The sequence below is a fragment of the Mixophyes fleayi genome, chromosome 7, assembly GCF_038048845.1.
Source record: "Mixophyes fleayi isolate aMixFle1 chromosome 7, aMixFle1.hap1, whole genome shotgun sequence".
In the NCBI taxonomy this organism is placed as follows: Eukaryota; Metazoa; Chordata; class Amphibia; order Anura; family Limnodynastidae; genus Mixophyes; species Mixophyes fleayi.
The window spans coordinates 123,856,644-123,871,476 of record NC_134408.1 but is presented as its reverse complement, the minus strand read 5'-3'; the positions used below and the strand labels follow the sequence as shown (position 1 = coordinate 123,871,476).

Below are 14,833 nucleotides of genomic sequence, written 5' to 3'. Positions count from 1 at the left end.
ATCCATATATGTAGCTGGGATATATTATTCTATCTCTATGTCAATAACAGGAGTCTCTATTTTGGAAACTTAACGGCTTAATCAATCTTTGAAGGAGATACTCCCATAGAACTAACCTTATAAATACCAGTTCTATCATTGAGCATCATGTGATACATATTTCTTGTAGAGAACTCTTTATTATTCTCCAGTTGACCCAGCATCCATTATAGAATTTATGTATTTCTGGTGTAGAAACAGCGCGTTCCGATAGTTTCACTATCGGTCTTAACAGTTGCATACTTGTTGGTCAATTATGTCATATACTTGTTTTTAATATTTCACTTCATCTAACCACACATCAAGCGTTATTATCTTTTAATTGATACTAATAAAATTTTAATATGTTTTAGTATAATTCCATTATCCTCTGAGTGCCCCATAACACATAAGGTGTTTTTTCAGTTTTTCTCTCAGAACACTATAACCGGCAGTAAGGCTCAGTCCTCACTGCCTTAAATAATGCTAAGAGCCAATCAGGGCAGAGCCCTGCAAGAATCCCCAGCACTAGCTTAATTAATTAATGGCCCTGCCGGCCAATGCAGAAGCAGTGCACAGCTGCATAGTAATCAGCCAGGTGGCTGCAACAAGGCGCATGCGCCCTGCTGTTTGACAGCTGGTCGGGTGCGGCGGCAGGGAGATGCAAGCTCCCCAGTTGTTGCCTAGGCAACCGGGACGCGGAGACCAGAAGTGACGTCCCGGTCGTCATAGTGACGGCTGCGACGCCAGAGACCAGAGGCGTGGAGTCGCGGCGGTGGGGTCAAGGAACTCCGACATCTAGGCTTCGTAGGAATCTTCTTAAAAAACTCCTTAATCAGTCTCTCAGAGTACAGACGCCTCTGTTGTATCCAACATCGCTCTTCAGGGCCATAACCTTTTCAGTGCACTAGGAACTGAACCTGATCTTGAACCTTTCTTGAGTCCAGAATTTTTTCAACGATTAACTCACAGTCTCCATTCACAAACAGAGGCCGGTGCCTGTTAGAGGAAGGTTGTGTGTCAGGTTTGTCTGGCAGATCCTGCCTTTTTGACTTTATTATTGTTATATTGTGGCAGTGCTGCTATTTACCAGAGGTGCTGCTATTGTGCTCCTTGTTTGTACTATGGGTTAACCTGCTCATTAATTATCCCTTGCACCTGGGTGTGTCCCTTCTTATACCTGTCACTCCCAGCATACATTGCTGGTTATTGCTGTTACATGCTGTTGTTGCTTTCTTTCTGCTGTGCTTCTGGGTTACTTGCTGTTTGAGATCTCTCCATACCTCCTGCTTACCTGCATCATCTGTGAACCTGGTATTTACTTCTGCATTTGCCTGCAAGCTCATTATTATACCTTCTGGTTTGTACTCTTCAGCAAATTTCTCTTGCTAAATCCTGCCGCTTCCAGCTGCGTAACATCGCTCGCATCCGGCCCTTCCTCTCCCAAGATGCCACCAAATGCCTTATCCACTCTCTGATCATCTCCCGCCTGGACTACTGCAACCTCCTCCTCACTGGCCTTCCCCACTCTCATCTCGATCCCCTTCGATCCGTTCTTAACGCTGCCGCTAGGCTTATTTTCCTCTCTCGCCGCTCCTCTTCTGTCTCCCCCCTCTACCTAGCCCTTCATTGGCTCCCATTCCCCTTCAGAATCCTTTTTAAGCTCCTCACATTCACCTACAAGGCCCTCGCCAACTCCACTGCGCCCTACATCTCCACCCTCCTCTCTATTCATGCTCCATCCCGCCCTCTCCGTTCTGCCTCTGACCGTCACCTCTCTTCCCCCCTTATAACCTCCTCCCACGCGCGTATCTAAGACTTCACCCGCGCTGCCCCCCTCCACTGGAACAAGCTCCCTCCCTCCATCAGAACTTCCCCTAATCTGTCCAGTTTCAAACGGGCCCTAAAAACCCACCTTTTTCTTAAAGCCTTTCTGTCTCCCACTTAACTTCCTACCTTATCTTCTGCCTCTGTCCCCCTACTCTCCCTCTCTCCCCTGCGTCTCTCTGTCTGTCCACCCCTCCCCTTAGATTGTATGCTCCTCTGAGCAGGGCCATCTCTCCTCCTGTTTCCACCACTTCTAACTCTGCTCTCCAGCTACTTAGCCCTCCTCCTCGAGGGTCCTCCACCCCACGTCCACTCTCGCTCCCCCCTCCCCCCTGGGGGTCTCCCTGTCTTCCGCGCCCTCCTTCTTGGGCCCCTTCGTTTGCGGATCCTCCCTCCCCCTTCCCCACCCTCTCTAGCTGTGCATTGAGCTTACTGAGTTGCTGTGCTTACTGTTTACTGTACTGTGCTGTCTCCCATTGTATTGTAATTTGTTTGTCTCTGTACGGCGCTGCGGACGCCTTGTGGTGCCTTATAAATAAATATTAATAATAATAATAATAATAATAAATAAACATTGTATGTTTTCACCATATTCATGGCTCCCTAGCTGTATTCCTGCATTGAACCGTGACATTGAGCTTGCTAGGAGCAACAGCCTTTTTCAGAAGAGAGCAATGGAAGATGCAGGGAATTTTTAAAGAAGGTGGTAGCTTAAGTCTGAATGCCACTGGGTTCACTTTTCTTTCAATCATATATGGTCCAATGAATCGGGAACCAAGTTTTTTGCAGGGTTGCCTCAATTTGATGTTCCGTGTAGACAACCATACACGATCTCCCACTTTCAATAAACACGGACCACGGTGACGATCAGCAACGGATTTAGATCTGAGAGAAGCTTGACATATTGTGGAATGCACCTTTTTCCAGACAGACTTTAACCGGGAAGTAAGAGCAAGCGTTCCGGAATCACCAACGGCAACAGCAGAAGAGAAAGAGTTAGCTTTTGGGTGGAACCTGAGATTGCAGAAGAATGGGGATGTATGTGTTGCAGAATGGCAAGAATTGTTATAGGCAAACTCCGCCCAAGGTAAGAGAGAGGATCAGTTATCATGGAACTTGAAAACATAGATGCGCAGAAATTGTTCCTGGGATTGGTTGGTTCTTTTTGTCTGACCATTAGTTTGAGGGTGGTAAGCTGAGGACAAATTGATTTTGATTCCGAGAGAATTGTAAAAGGACCTCCAAATCTGTGCAATGAACTAGGACCCTCGGTCCAAGACGATGTCTTCTGAAAGGCTGTGGAGACGCAAGATATGTGTAATGAACAAGGTGGCCAAGCTTCTGGCATCCGGCAGTTTGGGTAAGGGTACAAAGTGTGCATCTTGCTGAATCGATCAACTACCACCCAAATGGTGTTATGACCCGAGGACAATGGAAGGTCGACAATAAAGTCCATTGAAAGATGGGTCCAAGGTCTGCTTGGAGTTGGCAAGAGTAGCAGTTGACCAGGAGGACGGTTTCTAGAAGATTTGTTTCTGGCACATTCTGGGCAGGCGCAGACGTACTTTTCCATATCAGAAGATAAGGTGAGCCACCAAAGCCAGCGGGAAAGTGTTTCGATGATCTTATGGATTCTGGGATTACCTGCTGAGTGGTTGTCGCGGCATTTAATGAGCACAGACTTCCTCAGATGAACCGGCAGGCGTGGGCTGGGAGGTATCAGCCCGGGGGGCACACAGGCACCCGCATCACGTGACACGCGATGCGGCCGCCTGTGCGCTGACACAGCCGCATCGTAAGAAGCCGCCGGTGACATAAAAAAAATTTACTGCATCCACGGGGACAGCCGCTAGACTGAGCGGCCCGGGTCCCTGCTGCCCCCCTGCCCCCCGGTCCAGCCCGCCCCTGTGAACCGGGACAAACAATTTATTAGCGGGTGTCCGAGCTGGAGCAATTTTCTAGAACTGGCGGAGTGTGGCCCCAAAATATTGGGTTAGACCGATATGAATGGAGGTCAAGGGAATAATGGGTTGCGGGTCAGGAGGTTGAGGATAGCATGCCATAAAGCTCCGAGACAGAGAATCAGCTTTGGTGTTCTTTAATCCTGGACGGTAAGTGAGGAGAAAATTGAACCGGGTGAAAAACAAAGCCCAGCAGGCCTGCCGGGGATTTAGAGTTTTGGCGGTCTGAATATACTGAAGGTTCTTGTGGTCAGTGAAGATTGTTAGAACATGAGCTGCTCCTTCTAACCAATGCCGCCACTCTTCGAGGGCCCACTTGATGGGCAATAATTCTCGATTCCCAATATCATAATTAATTTCAGCAGGCGAAAATTTCCAGGACAGATATGCACAAGGATGCAATTTCTTGCTTTGTAGATCTCTTTGAGAGAGAATGGTGCCTCCTCCTACATCTGAGGCGCCCACTTCTACAATGAACGGGAGCTCAGGGTCTGGGTGCCTAAGAACAGGTGCAGATGTGAAAGCGGCCTTAAGGGCAGAAAAGCTCGCCAACGTCTCCGAAGACCAATAAGCCATGTCTGCGCCCTTCCGAGTGAGAGCAGTGATAGGAGCCACCAAGGAAGAAAACGAGCGTATAAACCTCAGATAGTAATTGGTGAAGCCAAGGAACCTTTGAATTGCCTTGAGGTTTGTAGGGAGAACCCAGTCCTAGATTGCTTGGACTTTACTGGGGTCCATGGAGAAACTGGATGAAGAAATGATATATCCTAAGAATGCCACCCTGAAGACTTTGAACTTGCACTTCTCCAATTTTTCGGAGAGGTGATGTTGGCGTAACTTCTCCAGAACTTCCCGAACCTGCTGGCGGTGCTGAGACACGGACTGAGAGTAAATTAAAATATCATCTAAGTAGACCAGCACGGTCTTTCCTAAGAATTCAAGACGTCATTGATGAGGTCTTGGAAGACTGCCGGAGTGTTTCACAATCCGAATGGCATCACCAGATACTCATAATGCCCAGAGTGAGTATTAAAGGCCGTCTTCCATTCGTCTCCCTGTCTGATGCGGATGATATTATAAGCACCCCGGAGGTCGATCTTAGAGAAAATGGTGGCTGACTTGAGCTGGTCAAACAAAACAGAAATCAACGGCAGAGGGTATGTGTTCTTGACTGTGATTTTATTCAGGCCGTGGTAGTCAATGCAGAGTCGCAGACTGCCATCTTTCTTGGCCACAAAGAAACATCCTGGTCCCACTGGGGAGTTGGAGGGACGGATAAATCATTTCTTCAGATTTTCCTCCACGTACTGTTCCATAGCCTGAGTCTGGGACAGACAAAGAATACAGACTCCCTTTGGCAATTTTGAACCAGGTACAAGATCGATAGCAAAGTCATAGTCCCGATGAGGCGGGAGAGAGTCAGCCTTCTGTTTACAGAAGACATCATTGAGGTCCCGGTAAGGTGCAAGCAACAATTCTGGACTAGGCTGTATAATTCTGAGTGGGAAGATCAAACATGTGGAAGAGCACTCTGGACTCCAACATATGATCTCCCCCCTTTTCCAATCAATATGGGGATTATGACTTTGCAGCCAAGGATACCCCAGAATAAATGGAGCAGAGAGACAGGTGATCAGGATGAATGTGAGCTCCTCTGTATGGAGAGCGCCTACAGATAAGCGAACCACTGGAGTTTTAACAAATATTCGGCCCCCAACCAGGGGATTACCATCCAAGCCACAGGCAGTAATGCTCAAACCCAGTTTGACTTCAGGAATCCCAAGCGTTTACAAGAGAATGTCCAGAAAGTTACCTGCTGCACCACTATCAAGGAAGGTTGACAACTCAGTAGAATGATGTCTAAAGACTAGGCGTGCAGAGACTAGCAAAGAATTTTCTGAAGAGATTACTTGGAGATCTAAGCGCACCTTTTCGCTAGCGCTTAGGTTTAGGCGTTTCCCGACTTGTTAGGCAGGAATGAACTAGGTGGCCCGATTGGCCACAATACAAACAGAGACCTAGAGAGGGTCTTCTGGAACGTTCCTCAGGAGGCAGACGGTAAGTGCCCAACTGCATGGGATCAGGGGAGTCCAGAAAGGTAGAACCAGACTTTGGTGGTTGGCAAGGAGGTATAGATGACTCTCTTTCAGCTTCCCTCTCTCTAATTTGGCGATCAATCTTGATTACAAGTTGCATCAAATCTTCAAGTGAGATAGGTTCAGGATACTGAACTAAGGAGTCCTTGATTTGCTCCGTAAGGCCCAAGCGGAACTAACTCCGCAGGGCTGGATCATTCCACTCACTATCAGTTGACCATCGCCGGAATTCCGCACAATACTCCTCAGCAGAACAACGTCCTTGCCTTAATGCCCAGAGATGGGACTCAGCTGAGACCACTCTGTCTGGGTCGTCATATAGCAGACTCAAGGCCTGGAAGAAGGCATCCACGGTTTGAAAGGATGAACTTGTTGACGGAAAGGAGAAGGCCCAGGACTGGGGATCACCCAGAGATTAGAGAGATTACAATACCGACTCTCTGCTGTTCAGAGCCAGAGGAGCGTGGAGCTCAAGCGAAAGTATAACCTGCAACTCTCCTTAAAGTTGCGGAAGGCGGGTCTGCTTCCCGAGAATCGATCGGGCAAGTTCAGTTTTGGCTCCGAAACTATGCCAGAGGAGGCCTGTTGAAGCTGTGGGTTTCTGGAGAACTCTTCTTGTACTGACAAGTGATGAGATAAACCCTGTACAACTTGTGATATAGCCTGGATCTGATTAGCCAGGACCTGGGCTGGAGAAAGCTTTGGGTCGCTGTTGTCCATGACAGAATTACCTCCAATGTTTACAGGCCGGTTATAATGTTATGGCAACCAGTGTGGCATAAACTTATAGAACTTTAATAGAAGAGGTCTTCACCTTTAACAGCCCCCTTTCCCGTAGAGACTGGTTATGCTCACAGGTACTCGGATGCCCCCAGGACTTATGCTCAGTGTAGTACAAGTTTATACTCACACAGCGGCGCACAGGTACAGGAGGTAATACACGGAGTGGAGACAGGCCAGAGATCTGCGGACTGGACAGAGCACTGGTGGAGATGTCAGATACCAAAAGGTCAGGGTCACAGGCAATGGTTCAGAGTCCGGGTACATGCAGAAGATCTGGGTCACAGGCAATGGCTCAGAGTCAGACATCCATGCTGCTTACCAGGGGCAGGCTGAGCTGGGGGCCTGTCCATAGAGGGCTATCTTGGGCTGGGTCACTGGGTCACCTGCATTTTTTGTCCTTTAAAAAAGGCTGCTGAGTTGAGTCATTTTCCCCGGCTGAACTTTGCCAGCCCTCCCCTGCTGCTTACATTACTTCTGCAAGCAAGGTTGTTCTTTGTTAATAAAACTGTTGTCTTTATACCGTTAAAAATGCAATAATAATCCTCCACCATTCATTGGATGTTGATAGTAGGATAAGGTGGAGTTATGCCAGCGGTGTCACAAATTTTGAGTGGACCAGACCAGGGGGTAAATGTATCAACGTCCGATTTCTGCAAGTCGCCGGAAATCGGCGACTTTGCAGTGAAAATTTAAAGCGGCGATGGCTTGTAAATGCAAACTTTCCTTTACAAGCCATCGCCACATTATATTTTACCTGCAAAGTCGCCGATTTCCGGCGACTTGCAGAAATCGGACGTTCATACATTTACCCCCAGATGTCAAAATGTTGTGCCAAGTCATCTGCATCATCAATGGGTGTCTTGGGAAAGCTAAGTCTTGCAAAGCACACAACAGTTTATCTAGGCACATCTAAGTAACATTGGCACACAGCAGAAGCTTAAACGAGAACTGGTACAAGATGGAATTGTCCTTGGGCACTCCCACCCTTCCTTATGTTGGATCTTGAAAAGAACATGCACTCTTTATCAAACCAAGCACTTCAGCCACAAGGAGTGCCAATTTTGTGGCTGAAGTGCTTGGTTTGTTTGGGCCCCCACAAATCAAGCTAACAATGGGCTTAAGGTAGCCAAGCTAACAGTGCTGTCAATGAACTCTATGACTGCAGCGAGCTGCCTGGTTTCTCTGTCGATTAGTAACAGCACAAAAACATGACAGTTCATAGCATATTCAGGAAACAATGCCACACAGCAGTGGCAGAAAAGGAAAGTGATGCAAGATAGAATTGTCCTTCGGAACTCCCACCCACCCTATATTGGATTGACACAATATGATTGATGGGCAGCAGAGTAGACGAGGTTATAAAGTCGACAATATAATGACATCAACAGTATTATTAGGGCATCAATTGCAATGTAGACAGTATTTATTAGGTTGACAATTCAAATGTAGACAGTATTATCCCTAACTAACCCTGTCCATATCCCTAGACCTGTCCCTATCCCTATCCCTAGACCTGCCCCTATCCCTATCCCTTTCCCTATCCATATCCCTATCCATGTTTCTATCGCTATCCCTGTCCCTAGACCTGTCCTTAACCATATCCCTAGACCTCTAATTATACTGTCCACATTTGAATAGTTTACCTAATCATACTGTGTACCATGTGAATTGGCGACCTAATGATACCGTTGAAACCTGAATTGTCAACTGTTACACAAGCTGATAGACCAAGCCCAAAATGTCAAACAGTGCAAGATGGAATTGTCCTTGTGCACTACCACCCACCCTTATGTTGGATCTTAAATAGGATATGCACACTTTAACAAACCAAGCACTTCAGCCACAAGGAGTGCCACTTTTGTGGCTGAAGTGCTTGGTTTGTTTTGGCCCCCACAAAACAAGCTAACAATGGGCTTACAGCACCTAAGCTAACAGTGATGTTAATGAACTCTACAGTGGCAAGATGTTGCTGTCATCATCCTCAGCCTCATCGCCACCCTCATAAGTGTGTAATAGATTGTCAGCTGTATGCCTCTTAGTGAAGCCGTGATACACAGTGTAGCCTGCAACTGAAAAATGTAACGTAGTTGGGTACATGCCGGGCCGCCGAGAAGGGGGAGGCAAGTACTAATTACCTGGGCCCGGGCATGCCAAGGGGGCCGGCCTGGGCCCTCACTGCCCTTGTTTTTTTGTTTTTTTTGTTTTTTGTGTATCTTTTAAATCTAAATTTATTTATTTACTTATTTTTACGTGGGGGGGCCTCGCCCATTTGCTGGTGGGGGGAGTAGGGAAGTTGAAAAATGTAAAAAAAATACATATACTCACGTGATCGCGGCGCCGACGTCCCTCCTCCGTCCTCTCTGCTCTGTTCACACTGAATGTCGAGCGTCACGTCATCAAGTCACGCTCGACATTCACTGAGGAGCGGTGTAAAGAGGTCCAAGAAAAAAGCAAGAAGAGAGAAGACAGAAGAAAAGAAAAGAGATGAAAGAAGCGAATACAAAAGTAAGTAAATGAACGGAGGCAAAGGGACTGCTTGTTGTTAGCATTTTAGCATAAGTTTGAGATTTTCCCAACAGCTTGCCATGAACTTACTTCAAATGGCATAACATGGATGAGGTTCCTAGATGGTTAAAGTCCCTACCTCTACTGACTGTGGCTTTACAAACACTACCAATGGCTAGACAACTGTTGTCAGGATTTGGGTAAAAATAATTCCACATATAAGGTGGATTTTTTGGTCTTATGCCCAGGCATGACAATGGCCTTTTTCTTATCACGTGCAAGAACTGCTTCCACTGGTGCAGAACTTACACAAACAACATCATCCTCAGCAACATCCTCATCAGGGCCGTTGTCAGCTACACAAATATCTCCCTCATCCTGTTGCAATTCCAAAGTGGCATCATCAATTTGTGTATCACCGGCTACACTTGGGTTGCTCATCCACACACCTGCAGAAATGCTGAAAGGAGGCTTATTTATGAGTATAGTATCAGAAAGGTCATGACGGCTTACACTTAGCACTCATGGATAGACTCTCCTCAGAGATTTGTGTCATTTCTGAATCTGAACATACTGTTTCTTCTAATGTCTTACTGTTTTCTTCCAGCTCGACTTTTACACGTAAAAGTATTTGGGCACCACTTTTTGAGCCAGAATGACAGGTCTTGTATCATCATGACTGACCTTACAAGAAGATGGCTCACTGACAGTTGCAGAACCAGCACTCATAGAGAAAGGCAAAGGCCTGATTCTTTCCTTGCCACTGCATGTGTAGAATGGCATGTTCGCAATTTTATTTTTTTTAACGCTTAACTTTGCTGGATTACAGGTGTTTTTTTCTTTACCAAGTTAAACGGTGTTTTTTACATTTTTGTTTCCCTGACTTAAAAACACTATGCACTTTAACATAGGCTTCAGCGGATGATGTAGAGGGATTAGTATCATCATGACTGGTGGTAGCTGCTTGGTGCTTCTGGTTTTCTGTGGACTGATGTGAATCCATTTTGATGACACAGTACGAATGTGACTGTAGACTTTTAATAACACTGCCAGCTCTATTATTATAGTTTCAGCACTGAAAACTGCCACCTCTCCGATTTCTGGGTGAGCTATGGCACAGTACAATGTCACTGGAGACTTTTAAAAACACTGCCAGCCCTATTATTACAATTTTGCTTTCAGCCCTGAACATTGTCACCTCTCCTGCTTCTGGGTGAGCTATGGCACAGTAGAATGTCACTAGAGACTTTTAATTACACTGCCAGCTGTAAAATGTGTCTTTCCGCACTGAAAACTGCCACCACTTCTGTTTCTGTGTGAGCCATGTGACAGTACAATGTCATTGGAGACTGCCAAGAGCACTGCCACCCCTCCTTTTTCTCTTTCATTAATGACGCTGCCCAACTGCACTGTAGACAGCTAACAACCCTACTCCTTCTGTGTCACTCTGCGAAATGGAGCTGGATCTCCGTGGAGGGCGGTACTTATAGAATCCAAAACTCGCGAGATCCGTCGATGCAGCAATGACGTTTTGCCTCGTTTTCACTTACAAAGGCGCACGAAAGTACCAAGCCGGCTCGGCTCGGTACACGGATCAGCGAAGTTCGGGTGGGCTCGGTTCTTGGAGAACCAAGCCCGATCATCTCTATCAGTCATAAAATTTCCCTAGGTACTTTCCCAACCTACCCTGTAGCATTCCCTCCCCTTTTGTTGTTGATCTGCAATTGTCTGCTGATTTTTGCAGATTTTTATCCCAGGAAGTCCTGGAAGGGGAAATTCAGACTGTTATTTATTAATTATTGTATTACAAATATATACAATACAATACACATTATAGAGTAGTAATAATAAACATTTGGGTGGTTACACCCTTAGCAGCCAAAGATTAGTGATGCTCAAACCGTTTTTAAAACGGTTCTCAAAAAAATCGTTTGAACGATTCAACCATAGTTGTCTGCTCTGAGAGTGTAGATTGGGACAGATATGAGGGTGCATTAGTGTGACTAGTACCATCGAAGATAAGATAAGCTCTATAAAAGAGATGGGTTATCAGAGAGTGTCTAAAGATTTGAAGACAGTGGGAAAGCCTGATTGGGCATGGTGGGGAATTCCATAAGTGAGTAGCAGCACGGGAGAAGTCATGTAGGCGGGAGTGAGAAGGGATTACCAGAGATGAGACAAGGCGCAGAATATCTGGCATTGGTGTTTATAAGAAACCCAAAGTTCATTGTGACTACTGTAACCCAAAAATATGCAAGAGTCTCCCCACAGTGTTTATACCTTTAAGAAATTCAGAGGCTAGTTCAGAGTGACACAGTAGTGCTCCAAAAAATGCAATTATCTTCCCTTGGTTTGAATACTACTAAGGAATTCAAAGAATTGTCAATGTGACTGTAGTACCCCAAAAATCCCAACAGTTTTCCATGCGGTGGAATATGTTTAAGGAATTCAAAGACTAGTTCATTGAGACTTCGGCACCCTCAAAAAACACAATTATTTTCTCTTGGTGTGTATATCTTTAAGAAATTCAGCGACTAATTCATTGAGACTTCATCACCCATAAAAAAGAGAAGTCTCTGTCCTTGGTTTACACCTTTATGAAATTCAAATACTAGTTTCAGTGTAACTTCAGTACCTACCAAAACCCATCATTTTCTTCCCTCGGTGTGTATATCTTTAAGAAACTAAAAAAATTAGTTCAGTGTGACTGCAGTACTCTTAACATTAACCATTCTTGTAGTATTCGCAGAATAACAGGCCATGTTACTGTAAATTTAGTGGGAAGTATAGAAATGTAATTGTAAAAAATGTTTTTAACCCAAATTTCATAAGACAAATGTCTTTTTTATATAAGAAAGACACAATTGAGGTCTCTTGGGTGGGAATTTAATGTCACAAAATATGTTGAAAACGCTAATAAAACATTCCTGACAATAAAGAACAGTGATTTCAAGCAGAACTACTTGACCAGTGACATCACACTAAGAATCCTACAAGACACAGTGGAACAGACTGGCTAATAATTGGATTGGTTGGCAATCAGTGACATCATAATACACGGAATACTGGTATAGAATAAATGCTGAGGAAGACTTGACCAAGTGTTATTCGCACCAGTTCAATAGAGGAGAGAGGAGCAAACTGGTGTAAAAGAAAATGGAAGAATTCTTTCAGGTATTTTGTACAACTTTCTAAACAATAATATAAATATTAGGCTAAACTGTAGGTGCTTTGTGATAATCACTAGTTGTGATTATCCCAATACAGGTGTTCATCTTCTGTGTGTATATAGATGTATGTTTAACCATGATGTGAGTCTCCTCACCTGGAGTCTCAACTTTGCCATTATATAGCCCTGACCATGCCGTGGCCCAGGTGCCAGGGGTACCCTCCCATGGTAATTTATTATCTTGCCAAGACCTGGTGCTACGGATCAGCTGTCAATTGTGTATGAACTAAAATGTAAATTCCCCACTTAACATTAAAGTTGGCATGGTCTGCCAGGTACTAGTAGCTTCTGTCTCTATTATAGCATTAATTTGTTTTTCTTTATATTATTGAGGGCAGTTATTTTTATATCACCCCCCCCTCCCCCAAAAGTGTGTGTGTAATAACATTTCCGTCTTCTGTTTCCTGTCGTCTTAGGTGCGAATAATCTCATTCAGAGAGGAATGGAATGGAGGTTTCTATATGCGCTGTCACTCTGAGGTATTGTCTAATACTTTCTTAAAAAGAAATAAAAATCTCCCTGTGAGGAATTGTACCAGTGACTTCATAATGTAAAGTTCATCAATGAAACTGTCAGAATGGAGAATGGTCTGCCAGGGTATAGTGTGTATATTGTGTGTGTGTATACTATATATATATATATATATATATATATATATATAAAAAAAAAAATATGTATGCATATATATATATTTATATATACCACTTAGTATAAACATCTTTGCCCATTTTACTCTGAGCTAATTATCATTTTGCAGAAGCTGGGGCAGTGGTTCTGAAAAGTGACTGTCACGGTGAAGAAAGTGTCCTGACAGTTTTATCTTTTGCCACTACAGAGTAGACTTCCATGCCATCCTTGCCTGTACTTCCCCAGTAATTAATAACTGCTCATTGCCTGGTGTAGACATGATGGAGGGGAGTATGCAGCTTACCCGGAGGGATCTGTACAGATCCCTCTCCGTACTATGTGTTCTCCTCAGGTTACAGCAGCTAACACCATCCTGAGATGACGTTAGTAATTGAGTCTGTGACAAATAGCCTTGTTTCACAGTCCCCATATAGAACTTTGGGGATTTACATATAGAACTATGGGGACTGTAGTAATGATCGCTACTTAGGTGAATGCTGGAGATACCAGAGATATCTCTGGCATTACACTATTGTTAAATAACTGTTACTTAAATTTGCCATAACCCTGTGAAAACAAGCGTTTTCGCAGGAATTAAGGCAGATAATGGAATGATAAATAGGCCCCTATGTAGCTTCATCTTGGTTTATCATTAGGAACTAGGTCAGGATTGTATAACGACTCAGTGATCCTTGGCCCACAGGGAAAGGGTCCATAGGTGTGTAATGTACAAACATACAAGTCTAGTACAGTGGATGGGCATAACTCAGATTTTATTCACATCTCCATGCTACATTAATGAAAAGGGAAATTCACAGTACAAACTGTAGTCATACTTTTGCTCTGTATACATTATTAGAAATTACATATAAGGTAATTTGGGTGATAATTTCTCACTGACCCTAAGGACTCTGTAAAAAGGTTTTCACAATGCCAAAGCCATTATGCCCAATTCTTTCACAATACACTTTATATACAGCATAAATGATGTCACGTTATAGTAATGCAGTTATTAATGACAATGTCATTTACTTGCAGTTCTATCTGGAAACATATAGGGCATATAGAGAAGCGGATGAAATGGAAGAGGATGGAGAAGAGATGAAGGCAGAGGAGGAGGAGGATGAAGAGGATGGGGAATGAATGAAGGCAGAGGAGGAGGAAGAGGAGGAGATGATGGCAGAGGAGGAGGAGGATGAAAGAAGAAAGGGACAAGGAAGAGGAGGAGATGGAAGGAGAGAAGGAAGAAGAAGGGAAGGAGAAGATAGAGAAGGAGGAGGAGAACACCAATGTGGGGGAGGATGATGAAAGAACCACCTTTGGAAGAATCAGAAGGGGAGCAAGAGCCATATGGAATAATATGAAAAAATGCTCATGCTTCAGTGCTTTATAAATAAAAATGTATAAAAGAAGACAAAAGCCTTCAGTGTGCCACATTACTTAACGTACCCAAATAGCAGAATAATTTGTTTGTTAATTGTGTTTCATTGTCTGGGGTATCAGTTCTATCACTGTATTTTCATTGTAAACAAAATAGAAAATGGGGAACAAGTGTAAAAGTGGAGAACAGGTAAAGTTAAGCGAACTAGTAATAGAAACATAGTTTTTCCTATAAGAGGTAATGTCTTCTGTTACATCACATTGTTGTTAGTTGAATAGACAAAGCTGGTGAAATAAAGAACAGCTTCTGTTTTGATCTGTGCACCTCTCTTTACGTTCTATAGTTATACACTTAATATCCTCCTAATTAATGATGACTGGAAATCTAGACTTATTGATATCAGTTT

General features: G+C 44.2%; 1 protein-coding gene across 1 annotated transcript in view; it reads right to left on the bottom strand.

The window, feature by feature from the left end:
• LOC142098555 (dynein axonemal heavy chain 11-like) overlaps positions 1-14,833 on the bottom strand; it is a 325,973-nt gene that overhangs the window by 265,645 nt on the left and 45,495 nt on the right. The window lies entirely within an intron of this gene.